The sequence below is a fragment of the Dasypus novemcinctus genome, chromosome 18, assembly GCF_030445035.2.
Source record: "Dasypus novemcinctus isolate mDasNov1 chromosome 18, mDasNov1.1.hap2, whole genome shotgun sequence".
Classification (NCBI taxonomy): domain Eukaryota; kingdom Metazoa; phylum Chordata; class Mammalia; order Cingulata; family Dasypodidae; genus Dasypus; species Dasypus novemcinctus.
In genome coordinates, this window is record NC_080690.1 from 20,859,766 (window position 1) to 20,881,381 (window position 21,616).

Consider the following 21,616-nt stretch of genomic DNA (forward strand, 5'->3'; position numbering starts at 1 on the left):
GTGATTATAAAGGGATAGCACAACAAAGTTTTTTGGAGTGATGGGACTGTGCTGCATACTGATTATGGTGATGGTTATAAGAATTTATATATGTATTAAAATTCATAGAACTGTATAACCTATGGGAAAAGTCAATTTTACTGTATGATAATTTAAAAATAAAAAAATAAGCAAATAATACTGTAGGGGGAATAAGTAAATAAATAGTCTTTTCAAAAAATTATATTGTAAATTAGAAGATAAGTATCATAGAAAAAAAGAAAAACAGAAAGGGAAGGGGGATCAGGAGTGCTGTGAGTGGAGCAGTTTGTAATTTTAAATAAAGTAGTTAGGGTAAGCCCCGGAGACTGCTAATATTCATCTGTTGGCCTTATCCTTCTACCTTTGGTAATTAAACTGGAAAATACTGAAAAGAAAATGAAGGTAAATATAAAAATTTCTAATTCTGGGAGTAGATGTGGCTCAAGCAGTGGAGTGCCCACCTACCACACGGGAGGTCCTAGGTTCAGTTCCCAGTGCTTTCTAAAGAAAAAACAGACAAGAAGACAAGCAGAAACAATAAGCACAAACAACAAGCAAACAGATGAGGGAGATATCTCGTGGTGGGGAGGTAACATAAAAAAATTCCTAATTCCACCATGATGAGAAACATTTTGGTGCATTTCCTTCCAGATGTTTTAGTCCTGGGACATACGTTTTCCCATGTTATACAAACTCCTTATAAGCATCATTTAAACCCGAAAGCTATACAGCATTTCATTGTGTGCTTACCATTTTATTTAGGCATTCCCTAATTGTTGGGCATTTAGTTTAAATAATGCTATAATGAATATCTTTTTTAAGGAGAGAAACTTCTGGAACAAATGAATGTTTAAGGTTCATGATAAAAATTACAAAGTTGCTTTCAAAAGGATTATATCAATTTAAATTCCCATCATCAGTGTATGAGCATGTTGTCATTATACATGCCAGCACAAAGTAATGTAATTTAAAAAACAAATTTTCTTATTTTCATAGGTCAAAAATGAAATATATGCTTACCCAGTCTTGATCTCCTGACTCAACAAATGCAGGATGTTATATTTTCTTCCCCTTAAAAGCAGGAAATCTATGGGAGGACTAATTTGTGATATTACAACAGTGGGGAGTTATGAGATGGTCAAGAAAACCTCTTATCTAATACAAATTTGAGTTATATTGGATTTGCTGTATCAGCATTTCCAGAATCAAACAGTTATCCATATTGCCTTATCATTTAACTTTGTTCAGTTAGCTCCTTTCATTTTGCTAAAAACTGGGCGGGGTGAGGAGGTGGGAGAACCCAACAAGGAAACCAAGCATGTCCTTAAAGGCAGAACACGTGCTTATTAGATGGGATTTCAGTGTTTTCTGATTTAAAAAATAACCATGGTTTATGTTGGGTCTGGGATTTCCAATTCAGTTCATTACTCATCTTTCCTTCTCCATTTCAATCCAAACCATGTCCAAGTGAATAAAAGTAAGAGAAATATCCTTTTTGAGCATCTCAAATTACTATTGGGATAACAAGTAGAACTCAAATTTTCTTTTAAACCTCTGTGCTAAAGTGGAATAAGTCCAAATAAACCAGAAATTAGGCACCTCTGGAATTTGTCCCTGGCAATTAAATTTTAGGATTTAAAAAAATTATAGCCTTTTATAATAAATTTATACAATCTGGTAAGAAGAGATATTTTTAAGGTCTCAATCAAATTCTAATATGGATATCTATTACTTTTATACAAAAATATTAGCTTTCATGCTTTTATATATGCAAACAGAACAAGCTAGATTGAAATAATTTGGGATTTTAGATTGTTTACTGTATAATTTCTCCTTGGTAGTGTTTTTTTTTCTTAAAGATTCATTTTATTTATTTTTCTCCCCTTCTGTCCCATTGTCTGCTCTTTGTGTCCATTCGCTGAGTGTTCTTCTGTATCCACTTGCATTCTTGTCATGTGGGACCAGGAAACTGTATTGCTTTTTTTCTGTTGCATCACCTTGCTGTGTCAGCTCTCCCGTGTGTGCGGTGCCACTCCTGGGTAGGTTGCGCTTTTCTAGCCGAGCAGCTCTCCTTGCGCATGGGACACCCTACACCGGGGACATCCCTGTGTTACATGTGCGTGGGCCAGCTTACCACACCAGTTAGGGCTCCCTGGGTATAGAACTCTGGACCCTCCATATGGTAGGTGGTTATTCTATCAGTTGAACCACAATGCTTCCCTCCTTGGTAGTTCTTTAACTATTAATTTTTTATGGCAAAATAGTTCTGGATTGTATTTAATTAAATATTTCTTAAACGAATTTTAAGTGTTTTTCTTTGGATTTTTTTCCTCAGACTACAATAGAATATGCAAACTTTTCTGTATTTTATGAAAAACATTTCAAAGATCTTAAATATACACTTTAAAATATTTCTGTAAGGAAGACAGCTAATCATAAAACTCCCAGTGGAAAATGCCAAAAACTAAGAAACACTGCATCTGAACAATTACTTAAATATAAATATTTTTCATTTTCTTTTGGTGTTGAGATTTATATTTATTTCTAAGCCTTATCTAAATTTATAAATCAATTCCACTTAGTATTTCTCAACTCACCTAGGAAGTATTGCTTTATGTTAAACAATGTTCCATACCCTTCTGCTTACCTCAAAAAATACAAACAGATGAGAAGCTATTGACAACAATAGGAAAGTCCTGACCACGTACGTACAGGATTTGAAAATATAGGATAAAACTTTAATTTCATTCTTGGGAAAGCAGAGGCAATAAGAAAGGAAGTCTGTATAACAAACAGGTTGGTTAGGAAAAATTTATATTGCCTTACTCTCTTGCTGAAATATAAAAGTAGAGCCTAGTTTTTTAAAAAATGAGCCTTACCAGATATTAAAATACATAACAAAATGACTTACACATTATAAAACTAAGGGTAGCAGAGTTATTGCTAAGTGATTAAAGCAAGTTCTCATTTTTATTTTTAAAAAAGCATATAGGTTAGTATGTTCATAAAGTGTTCAAGAAAAGATGCCAATTTACTAACAGTGGTTACATTTGAGGGTGCAGTTATAGTGGTTATAGTGGTTATGTGAGTGCAATTTTTTGAAATTAAACACTTCTATACTGTTTTAACTTTTCAAAATAGTAAGGGTATATTCTATAATAATAATTTTTAAATATATGCCATCAAGTAAAAAGAAAAAATCAGTAGAACAATGATTTCAGAAATAGATTCAATAGTAAAAACAAAACAACAATGGGGAAAAAGTCACTATACAATAAATACTGAAGGAACAATGAGGTATCAGTATGGAATTCCCTAAGATCTATATTTTACACCAAACAATGCATTTGCATTAATGAATATTTGATGCCCTTTGCAATTTTTTTGTAAAATTAATAAAATATAAATGAAGAGCAACCAACTTTGAAGTCAAATAAAACCTCGGTTCGTTTTGATATTACCGTTTACCTGTTGGGAGTTTTGAAGCACATAACCTATCTCTCTGAACTTTAGTTTCCTCATATATAAAACATAAAATAGCATCCCCAGGAAGTGGATGTGGTTCAAGCAACTGAGCTCCCACCTACAACATGGGAGGTCCTGGGTTCTGTTCCTGGTGCCCCTTAACAAAGACAAGCAAGACAGAAAGGTGACACGACAGGCTGGCATGGCAAGCTGATGCAACAAGATGATGCAAGAGACACAAGGAGTAAAACATAATGAAAGTTACAACAAAACAGGGAGCAGAGGTGGCTCAAGTGATTAGGAGCCTCCTTCCCACATGGGAGTTCCTGGGTTCAGTTCCTGGTGCCTCCAAAAAGAAACAAGGAAGAACAAACAGCAAGGGCAAACAATGAGGGGATGGGAAGAAATAAATACAATAAATCTTTGTAAGAAAAGTAGTAAAGATTATGTTTGTAAACTGGTCTGTTCCTCTGGTGTGATAACCCTTTGATTGTACTAGATTCAACTGAAAAGTCTGATTAACTTATGTTACAATTAGGGCTTTGCTCCAACCATGTCATTAGAGGGTGACTCAGCATCAAGTCCCACTCCCCTTCAGCTGATAAAACAGACTCTCACACAGAATCAGATACATAGGAAGAGAGTGCTCCATTGGCAAAGCCCCTGGAAGAGAGATGAGCTCGACAGTCTACAGCCGACCTTGTAGAGAGATGGGAGCAGCTGATCCCAGAAAGAAACAAGCCCCAGGAAGAAAGGCGAGCCTTATGTCTGCCTAGAGCTGAGATAAGAAGAAGCTAGGTCCAAGGAGCCTTAAGAGGAAAGAGGAAGGCTGAACTCTCCCAGACATTGCCTGCCATCTTGTGTCAACACATGGCAACAGACTTTCGTGAGGAAGTAACTTTGAGTTGAACTCTTTAGGGCCTGGTAACTTTAAGCTTCCACCCCAAATAAATACCTTTATAAAAGCCAATAGTGTTCTGGAACTTTGCATCAGCACCCCTTTGGCTGACTAATACAGTATACTTTACAGATTAACAGATTATGTTTCTGTTTCAAATTAACATTCAGATTTAAATTCCAGTTCTGTCAAATATAAACCTTGTGATTTTGGATAAGTAATTTCACTTCTCAATTACAATCTTCTAATCCATAAAGCTCTATTACTATTCCTAATACCAATTTTACTGAGTAATTGAACATATTAAATAAGGGAATAACTGAGAAAATAAAAGTAAACTATTTAACAGTGGCTAGAATATAGTAGGAATTGAACATAAATGATCCATTGAATAGGACTGATTTTGTGACACTGAAGAATATCTGGAGGGTAGTTATGATATCACCAGAAAAACTGTAAGCTAATTGTTTTTTTGTCTTCCGTTTCACAAAATGACCAATTTTGACAGCACATAGCCTTCTTCATTTACAGTCTCTTAAAACTGCATTTATCAGTATTACGGCATTCTCACATGTCAGTTTTCCATTTTACTCATCTTTTCCAATGGTACACTTGAAGAGATTAAAACACAAGACACCATCAAAGTCAGCAATAATTAAACACATCGTTTCTACAGTATACTGATATCTTAACAATGTTTATCTGTCCATGGTTCTTTCACTTTGTTCTGAGGCACCCTTTTGCAGTGTGTTAGTTAGTGCAGTGCTATTTAAGGCCCTGAATACATTCTCTCCTACATTCATGAGGCAGAATTCATGTATTTTTCTTGTACACACACAATCTTTCTAAGACTCTACCTTGACATTATGCTTGCTTCTTGCCTCTTAACAGCAAGCTGTACCCTACTCCACACGCTATCACTATAACAATATGCATATATTATTGTAAAAAAATTTTATACATTGGTCAAAATTCGGTAGCACATTGGTAAAGGGTTCATAGCAGGCATCATTAACACTGAAGGAGTAGATATGCACATTATTATTATTAAAGTGTCTGTCACAAATACAGATACATTTTTATAGTCCAAATTTTCCTGTCCTGGTGAAATTGTAAGAAGTATTTATGGCATGGTCAATAAAACCAAGTTTAAAAATCTTGATACTTGCTCTAAGGATAGAGTTCTTGCTCAACACTATTTATTATGTGCTTTATGACTATGTGGGACATGGTGACTTTCTTCATATACTGAAGGTTACAATGTAAACTCTATATGTGTGATCTTCTTTGTTGAGGTTCTCATCATCCAAATTTGCTTTTAAAACAAATTTGCCATTAGAAAAAAATTTTCTTTAATAATCTATTATTAGGAAGCAGATGTGGCTCAAGTGATAGAGCTCCCACCTACCATAAGGGAGGACCTAGGTTCAATCCCTGGGGCCTCCTGGTAAAAAAGAAGAGAAAGCGTGCCCATGTGGCAAGCCAGTGCCCCCGTGAGTGCCTGTGTGGTGAGCCAGTGTGCACACGAGTGCCCGCTCAAGTGCCCTTGTGTTGAGCCAGTCCCCTGCATGAGTCACGCAGCAAGATGATGACACATCAGAAGAGAGACAAGGGGAGAGTCAAGGTGAAGCACAGCAGAAATCAAGAAGTGAGGTGGCACAACTGACAGGGAACCTCTCTCCACATCAGAGGTCTCCAGGATTGAATCCCAGTGAATCCTAGAGAAGAGAAAATGAGAAAAGAAGACAACACAGACAGCAAAAACAGCAGGGCAGGGGGAGGGGAGGAGAAGGGGGAAAATAAATAAGTCTTTAAAAAAAAAAACTTATTATCAACTTAAGCATATGGTTTATGGATGAGCAGTTTGCTCAGGTATAGTTTTATGCGTTGACATAAAAATGTTATCTTATTGTAAGAAGTCAGTAATAGATCAAAACATTCTTCTATAAGTGAAGAAGTTCCTCACTTCACAAATTCAGTGTTTAGGCTTTTATCTATTCCTAGCATAAATCACATGACACAAACTTTCTAATCTTAAAAATTATGTAGCACTTTTTTGAACAACAAAGAAGTCTCTCCTATGTGCATAGGATCATGAGATATGTAAAATGTTTGATATGCAGATCTTGTCCTCAATTTGTTTAATTGAGGAGGAAAAGAAAGCATGTACCCAAATACATCAATTAATAAAGTAGAAATAAAAATCAGGCAAAAGATGATACAACTATAAGAAGCGGTGTAAATTAAATGTTAAAAATTATAATTAACTGAGCCAACAGCAGAAAATGAAATAACTAAAAAATTCTTAGGAAAAAATACTTAATAATGCAATCTCCCCCCTCATTCCCCACCCACCCCCCAATTCTAATAGTTTAAGTGCAAGGGAAATCCTTATCCGTATTTTTGTTGCCAAGTGGATGTGTTGTAGACTACCTGGATAAACCGGATGGTTTGTTTTAGATCAGCACCCCATGTGATAAACTATAGACGGAAACACAGTATTAACTTAACACAATAGCTGTGTTCAAGGGGTCAGCAACCACTCCATCCTGAACATCTAGTCAGATGGGGAACAAGAATGCCATCCAAGATTCCATATCTTTAAACGCTTTGTAATGTTTTTTAACTGTAAAAAACAAAACAAAACAAAACTGACATTAGTAACTGTCAGGCTTTTGTTATCATTAGGAATTTTCTGACCAAATTGGTAAAATTAACTGAATTCAGGAAAAGTAGACAAATATTGTTTTTAAACACATTTTATGTAATAAGAACAAAATGCAGAAAATCTGCAAGAGAAAATAGTTATCTTTAATATCAATATATTATAAGTTAACATTTGTGTCTTTCTAGTCTTTTTGTCTATATATTTTAAAGCTATAATCATACTGTATGTATAATTTTGTGTCTTGCTTTATAAAAATCTTAAAAAACCTGATGGCCTCTAAAATCCTTCTTTATTGTTATTGGTGAAAACTATATGTATTATGAAAAATATAAACAGGGGAGCAGATGTAGCTCAAGTGTTTGAGAGACAGCATCCCATGTACAAGGTCCTGGATTCGATCCCCCGGGCCTCTTAAAAACAAACAAACAAAGAAACAAAAAAAAAACAACTGTCAGGAAGTGGATGTGGCTTAAGCAATGGGGCTTCCATCCACAATATGGAAGGACCTGGGTTCAATCCTCAGGGCCTCCTGGTAAAGGTGTGCCGGTGCAGGGAGCGATGCAGCAGATGATGATGCAAGAAAAGAGAGATGCAGGGAGAGTCAAGGCGAGACGCAACAGAAACCAGGAACTGAGGTGGCACAAGTGACAGGGAACCTCTCTTCCATATTGGAGGTCCCAGGATTGAATCCTGGTGAAGTCTAGAGGAGAAAACAAGAAAAAAAGACAAAAAGAAATAGATACAGAAGATCACATAGCAAATGAACACAGAAAGCAAAACAGCAGGGTGGGGGGGAACGCTGAGGGAAAAAAAATTTTTTTAAACCCACCAACTGTCATTGGGGAGCAGATGTAGCTCAGTGGTTGAGTGCCTGCTTCCCTTTTATGAGGTCCTGAGTTCATTTCCCAGTACCTCCTAATATGTGTATATATATATATACACAGTACATAGTTTATAGCCCATATTTTTCATATTCTGTGTCAAAATTCAGAGAGAATAGAAAATATTGCAAAGAAACTGCTGCATAAAAGAATTAATTTAAAATGACAGCAGAAGGGAAGTGGACTTGGCCCAATGGATAGGGCATCTGCCTACCACATGGGAGGTCTGCGGTTCAAACCCTGGGCCTCTTTGACCCGTGTGGAGCTGGCCCACGCACAGTGCTGATGCATGCAAGGAGTGCTGTGCCATGCAGAGGTGTCCCCGGCGTAGGGGAGCCCCATACACAAGGAGTGCACCCCATAAGGAGAGCTGCCCAGCACGAAAGAAAGTACAGCCTGTGCAGGAATGGTGCCGCACACAGGGAGAGCTAACACACAGCAAGATGACGCAACAAAAAAGAAACACAGATTCCCGGTGCCACTGATAAGGATAGAAGTGGCCACAGAAGAACATATAGCGAATGGACACAGAGAGCAGACAACAGGGGGGTTGGGGGGGGGGGGGGGAGGAGAGAAATAAATAAAAAATAAATTAAAAAAATAATAATAAAATGACAGCAGGGAAGTTGATGTGACTCAAGCAACTGAGATCCCATATACCCCATGGAAGGTCCCTGGTTCAATTCCCAGTGCCTCCTAAAGAAGACAGCAAGCTGGTGTGACAGGCAGGTTCAGTGAGGTGAAGCGAGATGATGCAACAAGACACACAAGAAGAAAAAACATAATGAGAGACACAGCAAAAGCAGGGAGCAGAGGTTCCCAGTGCCTCCTAAGAAGATGAGCAAGACAACGAGCTGAAGCAATGGGCAGGAGTGGCAAGCTGACACACTACAATGACACAAGAGGCACAAGAAGAAAATCATGAGAGACACCAAAAAAGCAGAGAATGGAGGTGGCTCAAGTGATTAGGTGTCTCCCTCCCACGTTGGAGGTCCCAGGTTCTGTTCCCAGTGCCTCCTAAAAGAAACAAGGAAAACGAACAAATATAGCAAGTGCAAACAAAGAGGGGGTAGGGAGAAATACATAAAATAAATCTAAAATAAAATAAAATGACAGCATAAATAAATGTGATTTAAGGACAGTTTTCTGGAATACTTAGAAAAGATATTTCGGAATTCTTTTAAAAGTGTTTCTGTATTGGAATATTATCTAAGCATTTAGATTTAAAGGTTGAGGATGCTGTGTCAATGACAGGTTCTGTGCCGTCTGTGACCCTATGCTCACAGTCTTCTAGGTAAGGCAGGTATGTGGTATTAAAGACTTCAATGCAAGCCCTGGATATACCACATATTAGCAGTGATATCTGTCCTACTTGGAAATAATAAATTTCCTATATAGAAGCTTCAAAATTTGGTGCAATTTCCAGATTCTCTGACCCTTAGCATCTTATCAATGAAAAAGGGAAAATAATATCTGTTCTATCAACCTCATGGGAATGAGATAAAAATTTTGTTTTTTATTAGAGAAAGTTTAGGTTTACAGAAAAAAATCAGAGTTTCCATATATCATCCAATTATTAACCTTGCATTAGAGTGGTACATTCATTTCAATTGATGAAAGAAATTTTTATAATTGTACCATTATCTATAGTCCATAGTTTACATTAGCATTCACTGTTTGTATTATACAGTCCTGAGTTTGTTGTACTTTTAAAAATTATTCTAGTAACATATGTACAACTTAAAATTTCCTCTTTTAACCACATTCAAATATATATTTTAGTAGTTAATGAAGTTCTCATTGTTGTCCTACCATCACCACTATATTTTTAAGATTTACTTATTTCTCCCGCCGCCCCCTCCGCCCCAGTTGTCTGTTCTGTGTCCACTCGCTGCATCCTCCCTGTCCGCTTCTGTTGTTGTCAGCGGCACGGGAATCTGTGCTTCCCTTTTTGTTGTTGTTGTTGTATCATCTTGTTGTGTCAGCTCTCTGTGTGTGTGGCACCATTCCTGGGCAGGCTGCACTTTCTTTCACACTGGGTGGCTCTCCTTACGGGGCGCACTCCTTGCGCATGGGGCTCCCCTATGCGGGGGACACCCTGTGTGGCACGGCACTCCTTGCGCACATCAGCACTGCTCATGAGCCAGCTCCACACGGGTCAAGGAGGCCCAGGGTATGAACCCAGGACCTCCCATGTGGTCGACGGACGCCCTAACCACTGGGCCAAGTCCACCGCCATCACCACTATTCTTTACCAAAATATTTCCATCAATCCAAATAGAAATTCTGTACAATTTAAGCATCAGCCCAACCCCAGCCCCCAGTAATCTATATTCTAGTTTCTGATTTAATGAATTTGCTTATTCTAATTATTTTATATCAGTGAGGTCACACAATATTTTTTCTTTTGTATCTAGATTATTTCATTCAACATGATGTCTTCAAGGTTCATCCATGTTGTCGCATATTATGGCTGAATAATATTCCATTGTTTATCCATTCATCAGTTGATGGACATTTGGATTGCTTCTACCTTTTGGCAATTGTGAATAATGCTGCTATGCACAACAGTGTGCAAGTATCTGTTTGAGTACCTGCTTTCAATTCTTTTGGGTATATACCTAGAAGTGGGACTGACAGGTCAAATGTTAATTCTGTAATTAACTTCTAAGGAACCACCAAACTGTCTTCCACAGTACCTGTATGATTTTACATTCCCACCAACAATGAATGAGTGTTCCTCTTTTTCTACATCTTCTCCAACACCTGTAATTTAATTTTTTTTATAGTAGCCATTCTAGTGGGTATGAAATGGTATCTCATGGTAGTTTTGATTTGCAATTCCCAATGGCTAATGATGTTGATCTTTTCATGTGTTTTTGGCCATTCGTATATGTTCTTTGGAGGAATACTTATTCTTCTGCATATTTTTTAATCGGGTTGTTTTCCTTTTTGTTATTGAGCTGTAGGGTTTCTTTATATCTAGATATTAACCATTACAGGATATGTGGTTTCCAAATATTCTCTCCCGTTGTGTAGGCTTTTTAATTTCATGACAGTCTTTTGATGCACAAAAGTTAATTTTGATGAGGTTCCACTTACCTCTTTTTTCTTTTGTTTTTTGTGCTTTGGGTATAAAGTCTAAGAAACCATGTCTAACATAAGGTCCTGAAGATGTTTGCCTATGTTTTCTTCTAGAAGTTTTACAGTTCTGGTTCTTCTATTTAGGCCTTTGATCAATTTTGAGGGGGCTTTTGTACATGGTGTGAGACAGGGGTTTACCTTCATTCTTTCTACATGGATATTCAGTTTTCCCAGCACCATTGTTGAAAAGACTATTCTTTCCCAATCCAGTGACTTGACACCCTTGTCAAAAATCAGCTGGGGGAAGCGGATATGGCTCAACTGATTGGGCTCCCATTTGCCATATGGGAGGCCTTGATTTCACTTCTAAGGGCATCCTTGTGAAGGCAAGCTGGCCTGCGCCCACAGAGAGCTGATGGCCTGCGCCCACGGAGAGCTGACAGCCCGCGCCTGTGGAAAACTGGCACAGCAAGATGACACAACAAAGGGAGACAAGCAGACACAGAAGAACACGCAGCGAATGGACACAGATAGGCAGACAGCAAGCAAGCAGCAAGGGGGGGGCAGGATAAATAAAAATAAATCTTAAAAAAAAAATCAGCTGGCCATTAGTTATGATGAGACCAAACTGGATTAGGGTAGGCTCTAATTCAATATTACTGGTATCCTTACAAGAAAGGGGATATTTGGACACAGAGACACACAAACACAGGGGAAAATTCCATGTGATGATGAAAGCAAGAGTGATATGCTACTGCTGCAAGCCAAGGTATGCCAAGGATTGCCAGTAAACCACTAGGAGATTAGAAGAGGCGAAGAAGAATTCTTCCTTCAGGTTTTAGAGCAGGGGTTCTTAACCAGGGGTAAGGATTTCAGAGGGTCCATTAGCTTGAATTTAAAAAACTCAACTTATTATCTTTATTTTCTCTGACCTCTAACTGAAATGTAGCATTTCCTTCACTTATGAATGTATGCAATAAATTACAGTAGTATTCATTTCATATCACATCACAGTTGTTGCATATCTCAAAAAATCATTTATGCTCATCCATACTTTGAAATTGTGGTAGTTATTAGACCCGATGCTAGGTGAGTGTCATAAAACTATCTGCTGCTACATTCTGAGAAGGGGTCTGTGGTTTTCACCTGACTGGCAAAGGGGTCTATGGAACAAAAAAGGTTAGGAACCCCTGTTTTAGAGGGAGGATGGCCTATGACACCTTGATTTTGGACTTCTGACCTTCAGAACTGTGAGACAATAAATTTCTGTTATTTTAAGCCAAAAACAAAACAAAAAAAACCCAGTTGCCATAAATGTGCAGGTTGATTTCTAAACTCTGTTTGATTCCATTGGTCTGTATGCCTGTCCTTGTGCCAGTACCATGCTGTTTTGAGTATTGTGGCTCTGTAATAAGTTTTAAGATCAGGAAGTGTAAGTCTTCCAACTTTCTTCTTCTTTTTCAAGATGGCTTTCGCTATTCGGGACTTCTTACCCTTCCATATAAATTTGATTATTTGGGTTTTCCATTTCTGCAAAGAGGGCTGTTGGAATTTAGATTGGGATATTGTTAAATCTATTAATTGCTTTGGGCAGGATTGACATCTGTAGCAGTTTGATATGGTTATGAACTCCAAAAATAGATATTGGATTATGTTTGTAATCTGATCTGTACCTGGGCATGATTGAGTTATAATTAGGGCGTTAAGTCCCCACCCCTTGGTGGATGGGGACTCACAGATAAAAGAAATGGCAAAGAACAGAGTTGAGGGTTTCTGATGTTGGAGTTTGATGCAGAAGTCTTAAGCTGGAGCCCTGGGGAAAGAGATAGAGCAGTTCACCTGAGAGTCTACAGCTGACCTCATGGAAAGAGGCAAAGCCTAGAGAGCCTCATAGTCTACAGCTGACCTTGTGGAGGAAACAGAGGGGCTGAGCCCAGAGGAACCCAGGAAGCCTGAACCATCACAGACGTCAGCAGCCATCTTGTTCCAACACATGGAAATAGACTTTGGTGAGGGAGGTAATTTATGCTTTATGGCCTGGTAACTGTAAGCTCCTACCCCAAATAAATACCCTTTATAATGCCCAGCAAATTTCTGGTATTTAAGCATTAGCACCCCTTTGGCTGACTAATACAACATCTTAATATTTAGTCTTCAAATCCATGATCACATAATGTCCTTCTATTTATTTAGGTCTCCTTTGATTTCTTTCAGCATACTAGATACTAGATACTAGAATCAAATATATAGTAATAAATCTAACCAAGGAAGTAAAGGACTTGTATTTTAGAAAACTACAAGTCCTTTACTTCCTTGGTTAGATTTATTACTAGATATTTGATTCTTTTCATTGCTATTATAAATGGAATTTTTAAAAATTTCTTCTTCCAATTGTTTATTACTAGAGTATACAAACACTACTGATTTTAGGGTATTTATCCTGTATCTACTACTTTGCTGAATTCATTTATTAGTTCTAGTAGCTTTGTTGTGGATTTACTGCATAAAGGATCAGGTCATCTGCAAATAGGGAAAGTTTCACTTATTCCTTTCCAATTTCGATGGCTTTTATTTCTTTCTCCTGTCTAATTGCTCTAGCTAGAACTTCTGTACAATGTTGAATAACAGTGGTGGGAGTGGGCATCTTTGTCTTTTTATGGATCTTAGAGGGAAAGCTTTCAGTTTTTCACCATTGAGTATGATGCTGTGGGATTTATTATATATGCCCTTTATCATGTTGAGGAAGTTTTCTTCTACTGCTAGTTTTCTAAGTGTTTTTATCAAGAAGCAGTGCTGAAGGTTATCAAATGTCTTTTCTACATCAGTTGGGAAGATGTGATTTTTTTCATTTGTGCTGTTAATGTTGTGTATTACAATAATTGATTTTCTTATGTTAAACTACCCTTGCATACCTGGATAAATCCCATTTGATTGAGGTGTGTAATTCTTTTAATTTGCTATTGGATTTTGCGAATACTTTATTGAAGAATTTTGCATCTATAGTTAGAATGGATACTGGTCTGTATTCTTTTTTTGTGGGTATGTACACATTTATATTGTTACATATGCAAAAACAGATCCAATTGATATTGTTTCATGAAATAATACTTAAACTTTACTGTGTAAAGTGAACTCACATTTTTATCCCAACCTGTCCTATTTTACACTACCCCATCCTATCCTATTTCATGCTGTTCTACTTCATTTTTATTCTTAGTGCTACTTGCAACCTACTAAAATCACCACTCTATATCCTGTTATTTGGTTGCAATCTATATTTTTTAAACTTTATTTTTGAAGTTTTAGATTACAGAAAAGTTATATAGAAAATATAGGGGGTTCTCATATATCCCCCTTCCCCTCTTACATTTTCCCTGATAATAGCATCTTACATTAGTGCCATACATTTATTACAATTGATGAACCAATACTGAAGCATTGCTACTAACCATGGTCTATAGTTTACATTATGGTTTACACTTTGTACCATACAATTTTACAGGTTTTGACAAAATGTTTAATGGCCTGTGTCCGTCATTGCAATATCATGCAGAACAATTCCAATGCCCTAAAAATACCCTATGCCCCACCTATTCTTCCCTTGCCCTCCCCTCAGAACCTCTGGTATCCACTATCTTTAATCAATGTGACAAGTTCTTCCGTTACTACGGTAATAATAATTCTATTTTGGTCCGTGGTTGCATTCCCCTTTTATGTTTGTTCATTCCTCAACCTTGAGGATTTGGGGATGGTGATGCCTGCTTTACTTCAGATTGAGAGGGGGCTTAAGTTTTATGGGGCAGAGGGAAGGAATTGTTTTGCTTAGAGTTGTAGATACTCTTTGTTTTTTGGGATGGGGTCATCCATCATCATCATTGTTAGTTATTCTAGGCAAGTCCAATCAACTGGAATTTGAATTTAAGTCTCTGGGACATATATTTAATGTGCATAGTGCTATTAATAATTATAGGTTCTAATAAAAGGGTGTAGAAGCATTTATAGGGAAATTATAAATGACTAATTCTGTTGCTTTGGGGAAATAGGTTATCAAAAATTCCAAGTAAGGCCTGCTGACGAGGTACTGATTTCATGGGATGTGTGCCTTGCCTAAAGGGTTCAGATGTCTTTAGAGCCCTCAAGAACACCCCTGTTTGAGGCAGTTAGTGAGATCTGCCTGAGAGATATATAAGTGTAACCTCTGGAATGACCTCCCAACTCACTTTGAAACCTCTTAGCCTTAAAAACTCTTTTTTGTATTTAATTTTTCCCTTTTTGGTCAAGGTCTTTTTCCAAATGCACTGCTGATTGGTGCTTGGTAGTAATCCCTTGATACCAAGGAGACTCATCCCTTCGAGTCATGTCCCACATCTGTGGGGAAGGTAGTGAGTTTATTTGCTGAGTTTGGCTTAGAGAGAAGTCTCATTTGACTAACAAGGAGGTTTTCAGGAGGCAATTCTTAAGCAATAGATATTATTAGGCTATTTTCATTTTACAAGAATAAGTTCATAAATATAAGCATTAATACTGAAGGCTTCGTGAGCAGATGTAGCTCAAGTAGCTGAGGTCCCATGCTTCCCATATATGAGGTCCCAGGTTCGATCCCTGGTACCTCCTAAAAACAAATAAACAAAACAAAAAAACCCAATGACTCTCACTGGGGAGTAGATATAGCTCAGTGGTTGAGTGCCTGTCCCCCCCCACAAATGTGGGCTTGGAGTACTGTCTGTTTCTTTTATTAGGCATGTAGTGTTCTTTCCTGGCTTTGGTATGAGGGTGAGGTTGGCCTCATTAAATGAGTTCGAAAGACGTTTGAGCAGGACTGGTATTATTCTTTCTTGGTATGTTTAGTAAAATTCACCTGTGAAGCCATCTGAGAAAAAAAAATTTTTAAAAATAGGCTTGAGGTTAAAAAAAAATTTTTTTTAAATTCCTCCCCTAAAATTTTAAAGAGTTTTTTTGGGAAAGAACTCACATTCATTACTGAAAAATCACTTATCAAACCATTCTTAAAGCACAGAAGGAAGGTGTTAGGTGCTAGAAATATAAAAACTATTTATATAATATTCCTGACCTTCAGAAAGTCAAAGTTTACAAGAAAGTGAGACACAAACATCAAGAACAATAAAGTGTGAACTTAAGGAATGCATTGATGCAAAGTTTATTTTTATTTTTTAATGTTTTAAAGGTTTATATTAAAAACAAACAAACATGAAATGTTCACAATAAGTATTAGTATATTTGTCTGTAACTGTTCTTCAAATCTGACTTTGTTGCTACAGTCAAAAGGCTACATACACAGAAGCGGATTTGGCTCAATGGATGGGGCTTCCGTCTACCACATGGGAGGTCTGGCATTCAAGCCCGGGGCCTCCTGATCCATGTAGTGGGCTGGCCCACGCGGTGCTGATGTGTGCAGGGAGTGCCCTGCCGCACGGGGGTGTCCCCTGCGTAGGGGAGCCCCATGTGCGGGGAGGGCGCCCCGTTGGGAGAGCTGCCCCATGAGAGAAGGGTGCAGCCTGCCTGGGAGTGGCACCCCACACGCGGAGAGCTGACGCAGCAAGATGATGCAACAAAAGAGACACAGATTCCCAGTGCCTCCAACAATGCAGGCAGACACAGGAATGTGCAGTAAATGGACACAGAGAGCAGACAACAGGGTGGGGGAGAGGGGAGAGAAATAAATTTTAAAAAAAGGCATACAGCAGAGTAGGTATGGCTCAATGGTTGAGCACCTGCTTTGCATGTACGAGGCCATGGGTTCAATCCCTGGTACCTTCTAAAAAAAGGTGTGGGGGGTATATACTGTGTGATTCCTATACATGACAGTCTGCAAAAAGGCAAAATTGTAAGGCAGAGAACACAGAGAACAGGGCATTGGTTGCCAGAGGCTGGAGATGGGGAAAAAGATTGACTACAAAGGGGAATTGGGGACTTTGCGGAGAGCAGAGGGGATAATATTATGTATTTTGATTTTGGTGGTAGTTACATGATTGTATATACTTGTATACACCTGTCAAAATCCATAGAACTGTATACCTAAAAAAGGGTGGATATTCTGTATGTATATTATATCTAATAAATCTGACATTTGTATCTGGCTTTCTTGAGGAGAATATTCATTTTCTAAATACTTGTATAAAGCCATAAAAATAAATTATAGTCACTTTGAGCCTAGAAATAACAAAACCTAGTATCTGTGACCATCAAGTACACACTATTAAATAACTGAAAAAATTTACAATCAAATTAGAGGGCCCTTTCAAATCTAACTAGAAGTAAAGTATTCATTGTCTCAGTAAATTAGATAATTAGATAATTCATGTAAAGGATTTGGATGCTCTGCCACTATAGGTGTTCAGTCAAGCTTAGTACCTGACATATATAATCAGTATTTTAAAAATGTAGGCAGGGGAGTGAATGTGCCTCAAGTAATAGAGCTTCTGCCTATCATATGGGAGGACAGAGGTTCGGTCCCTGGGGCCTCTTGGTGAGAAAGAAGAGAAAGTGTGCCAGTGTGGCAAGCCAGTGCCTGTGCAAGTGCCCATGTGGAAAGCCAGTGTTCGTGCAAGTGCCCGTGTGGTAAGCCAGTGTGAGTCATGCAGCAAGATGATGATACATCGAAAGAGAGACAAGGGGAGAGTCTAGGTAAAACACAGCAGAAACCAGGAATGGAGGTGGTGCAACTGATAGGGAACCTATCTCCACATCAGGGGTCTCCAGGATTGAATCCCGGTAAATCCTAGAGTAGAGAAAAATAAGAATAGAAGACAACACAGACAGCAAAAACAGTGGGAGGAGGGGAAGGCAGGAAAATAAATAAATAAATCTTAAAAAAAAAAAAGTAGGCAGCAGATGTAGCTCAAGCAGTTGAGAGCCTGCTTCCCACATGGGAGATCCTGGGTTTGGCCCCTGGTGCCTCCTAAAAACAAAAATAGAAAAAACAACAAGCAAGCAAATGAAAAAACCAATTCAGTGGAGCTGATGTGGCTCAGTGGTTGAGTGCCAACTTCCCACATAAGAGGTCTGGTGTTCAATTCCCAGCCCTGGTACCTAAAAAAAATATGTATATTGAATGAAAAATTTTCCATAAGGTTAAGTATATATAATTAGTAGGTTCTTATTTAAGGCTGATTTTTAAAAGCTTCCTTTTGTGACTATGATCAAATTTTAAAAGGAAATAATTGTATCATATTTCTTATGAGATAAAGATACAAGTTCTGTCTGGAGTCTGTATACATTCACAAGTTCCTACAAGTTCCAGTACTCCACCTCACATAAACACTTTATGAATGTTCAATTTTTAAGATGATACCATATTATTTCTATTAGTTATAAAAAACTCATTCTGGTCCCAGGAAATAAATATATACATATAACTTTTAAAGGAAGCATCTGGTACTTAAAGGCAGCATTTCTCAAAAAGTGTTTTAAAAGGAATGATACGTGAAAAAATATAACTCAAATTACTTGTTAAAATGCACACTTACAAACAAGTATTAAAAATCTGTGCTTGCTTTGGCAGCACATATACTAAAATTGTAACAATACTCAGAAGATTAGAATGGCCCCTGTGCAAGGATGACATGCAAATTTGTGAAGCATTCCATAAAAAAATTAAAAAAAAATTTTTAATCTATCAGTCCAATTTTTAACCTATCAGTCCAAGGGTTTACTATCCAGAGTATATAAAGAACTCATACAACTCAACATTAAAAAGACAAACAACCCAATTTAAAAATGGGCAAAATACTTGAATAGATATTTCTCCAAAGAAGCTTATAATTACATGAAAAGATGCTCAACCTCATTAGTCACTAAGGAAAAGGAAATCAAAACCAAGATGAGGTATCACTTCATATTCTCTAGGTGGCTACTATTAAAAAAATGGAAAATAACAAGTGTTGAAGAGGATATAGAGAAAAAGGAACCCTTGTACATTGTTGATGAGAACAAAATGGCGCAGCTGCTGTGGAAAATATTTTGACAGTTCCTCAAAAAGTTAAACATAGAATTACCATATGACTTAATAAGTCTATTTCTAGGTATACACCCAAAAGTGTTGAAAACAGTGACTCAAAAAGGTATTTGTACACCAATGTTCACAGGAGCATTGTTCACAATAGCTAAAATATGAAGACAACCCATGGATAAATAAAATGTGGTATATATATACAATAGAAAATCATTCAGCCATGAAGGAATGAAATTCTGATACATACTACAATATGGATGAACTTAAAAACATGCTAAGTGAAATAAGCCAGACATAAAAGGACAAATATCCAATGATTCCTCTTACATGAAATCCATTGAGAGCTAACACAAGAAGACGACGCAACAAAAAGAAACAGATTCCCAGGCCCGCTGGTAAGGATAGAAGCGGTCATAGAAGAACACACAGCGAATGGGGAGGAGGGGGGAAGGGGAGAGAAATAAATAAAAAAGAAATCTTAAAAAAAAAAAAAATTCTATAAGCTCAATAGTTCCTATTTCACATTACTTTGAAAAGGAAAGTGACCTTTGAGTCCACCAATTATATACTATTTGATATACTATTGTATAATACTATTTATTTAACCTATCAAACTACTTGTTAGACCTATATTTTCATTACCAGTATACTAAGAAAATGGTTTATTACAAAAGAATTATAATAGAGTTGTAGGTTAAGAATTGATAATGCCTGCTTCTAGAATTTCTGTACTCAATTTTCCCTGCTTCTTAGTAGGTACAAGATAGTTAAATTCACAGTACCATATACAATTACACATTTAAGCATATTTTTAAAAGATGATTACAAATTATTTTATTTCATAATGAGACTAAATTTTGAGCTGTTAGAATCATGAACCACCAATGCTCTGCTCAAACCAAAGAACAGTGCTTTCTAGAATCATCTATAATTCCAAAATCTCATAACAAATGTTCTTGTTAAACAATATTAAAGTAATACTACAGAGCAGTTTTGAATATGTGAAAGTTTGTCCTTGCAATTGACAGCCAATTTGCATTAATATTTGCCTCCTGTAATCAGTAAGACTACTTATCCTGAGATTGTATTTATCTTTATGCATGCTAAATCCTCCTCTCTCTTGGAGATTACTCTAGGAGATTCACCAATATAGAAACCACATATGAACTATAGAACTACACTAAATATAGTCTAAATAAATTACTATTCAGAGAGGAAGAATAAAATAGCTATTTATTTCAAGTATATAGTTTGCCCTCTACACACACACACACACAACACAAACACATCCAGAGTGTTCTGTTGACAAATACTGACCTTAGCTAACTTACAGAACTTAATTTTAAGAATATTTAATAAAGTTTATTTATTTTATTTATTTCTCTCCCCTCCCCCCCCCAATTGTCTGTTCTCTGTGTCCATTTGCTGCATGCTCTTCTTTGTCCACTTCTGTTGTTGTCAGCGGCACGGGACCTGTGTCTCTTTTTGTTGCGTCATCTTACTGCGTCAGTTCTCCGTGTGTACAGCGCCATTCTTGGGCAGGCTGAACTTTCTTTCGCACTGGGTGGCTCTCCTTACGGGGCACACTCCTTGCACGTGGGGCTCCACTACACGGGGGTCACCCCTGCGTGGCAGGGCACTCCTTGCGCGTATCAGCACTGTGCGTGGGCCAGCTCCACATGTGTCAAGGAGGCCCGGGGCTTCAACCGTGGACCTCCCATGTGGTAGACGGGTGCCCTATCCATAGGGCCAAGTCCACTTCCCAACTTACAGAACTTTAGAATTGGAGAAAACAGAGAAAATTTAGTCCAAACTGTTCAATTTTATATAGATGAGAAGCTGAAACCCTACAAAAACAGAGGCACCTCCAAAATTAGAAAACTTTCAAATCACAATCAGTGGCAAAGTCATGGATAAAAATCCATGTGATCTTTTCCTAAGTAAACTGTCCATCAACTTTCAATTTGGTTTTTTAAAAGAGTGCAAAATAGATTATTCACCACCCAGTACAAATGAGTTAGGAATCAAACTTGCTCACTGAGTCATTATAGTAAAAAACAGAAGTAGTCAGGTCTCATCTGAGATAACCATGATAGTAGTCTCACCATGGATGAGAGCAAGTGAGCTTTTTAATTTTTTTTCTCCTCCCCTCCCTTCCTGCTATTTTTGCTTTCTGTGTCCATTCGCTGTGTGATCTTCTGTGTCTATTTCTTTTTGTCTTTTTTTCTTGTTTTCTCCTCTAGACTTCACCGGGATTTGATCCTGGGGACCTCTGATGTGGAGAGAGGCTCCCTGTCACTTGTGCCACCTCAGATCCTGATTTCTGCTGCATCTAGCCTTGATTCTCCCTTTCGTCTCTCCTCTTGTTGCATCATCATTTTGCTGCTTAGCCTGCAGCGCAGGCACGCCTTTTTTTTTATTTTTATTTTTAACCAGGAGGTCCCGGAGATCAAACCTGGGTCCTCCCATGTAGTAGACAGAAGCCAAATCACTTGAGCCACATCTCCGTCCCAAGCTCTTTAATTTTAATCCATGTTTTAAAAATGAGAAAGAAAAAAATGGCCAAATATGGGTTCTGGCTAATGATCTGGCAGAAGGCTACTTTTATTACTAATACTTTACTGTTA

General features: G+C 37.6%; 1 protein-coding gene and 1 non-coding gene across 2 annotated transcripts in view; one reads left to right on the plus strand and one right to left on the minus strand.

Annotated features, from left to right (window-relative positions):
• The window catches only part of SNTB2 (syntrophin beta 2), a 129,561-nt gene that overhangs the window by 80,266 nt on the left and 27,679 nt on the right, over positions 1 to 21,616 (minus strand). The window lies entirely within an intron of this gene.
• LOC111766472 (U6 spliceosomal RNA) lies at positions 18,524 to 18,630 on the plus strand. Its single transcript, XR_002798514.1, has one exon. It is a non-coding gene; the product is annotated as a U6 spliceosomal RNA (small nuclear RNA).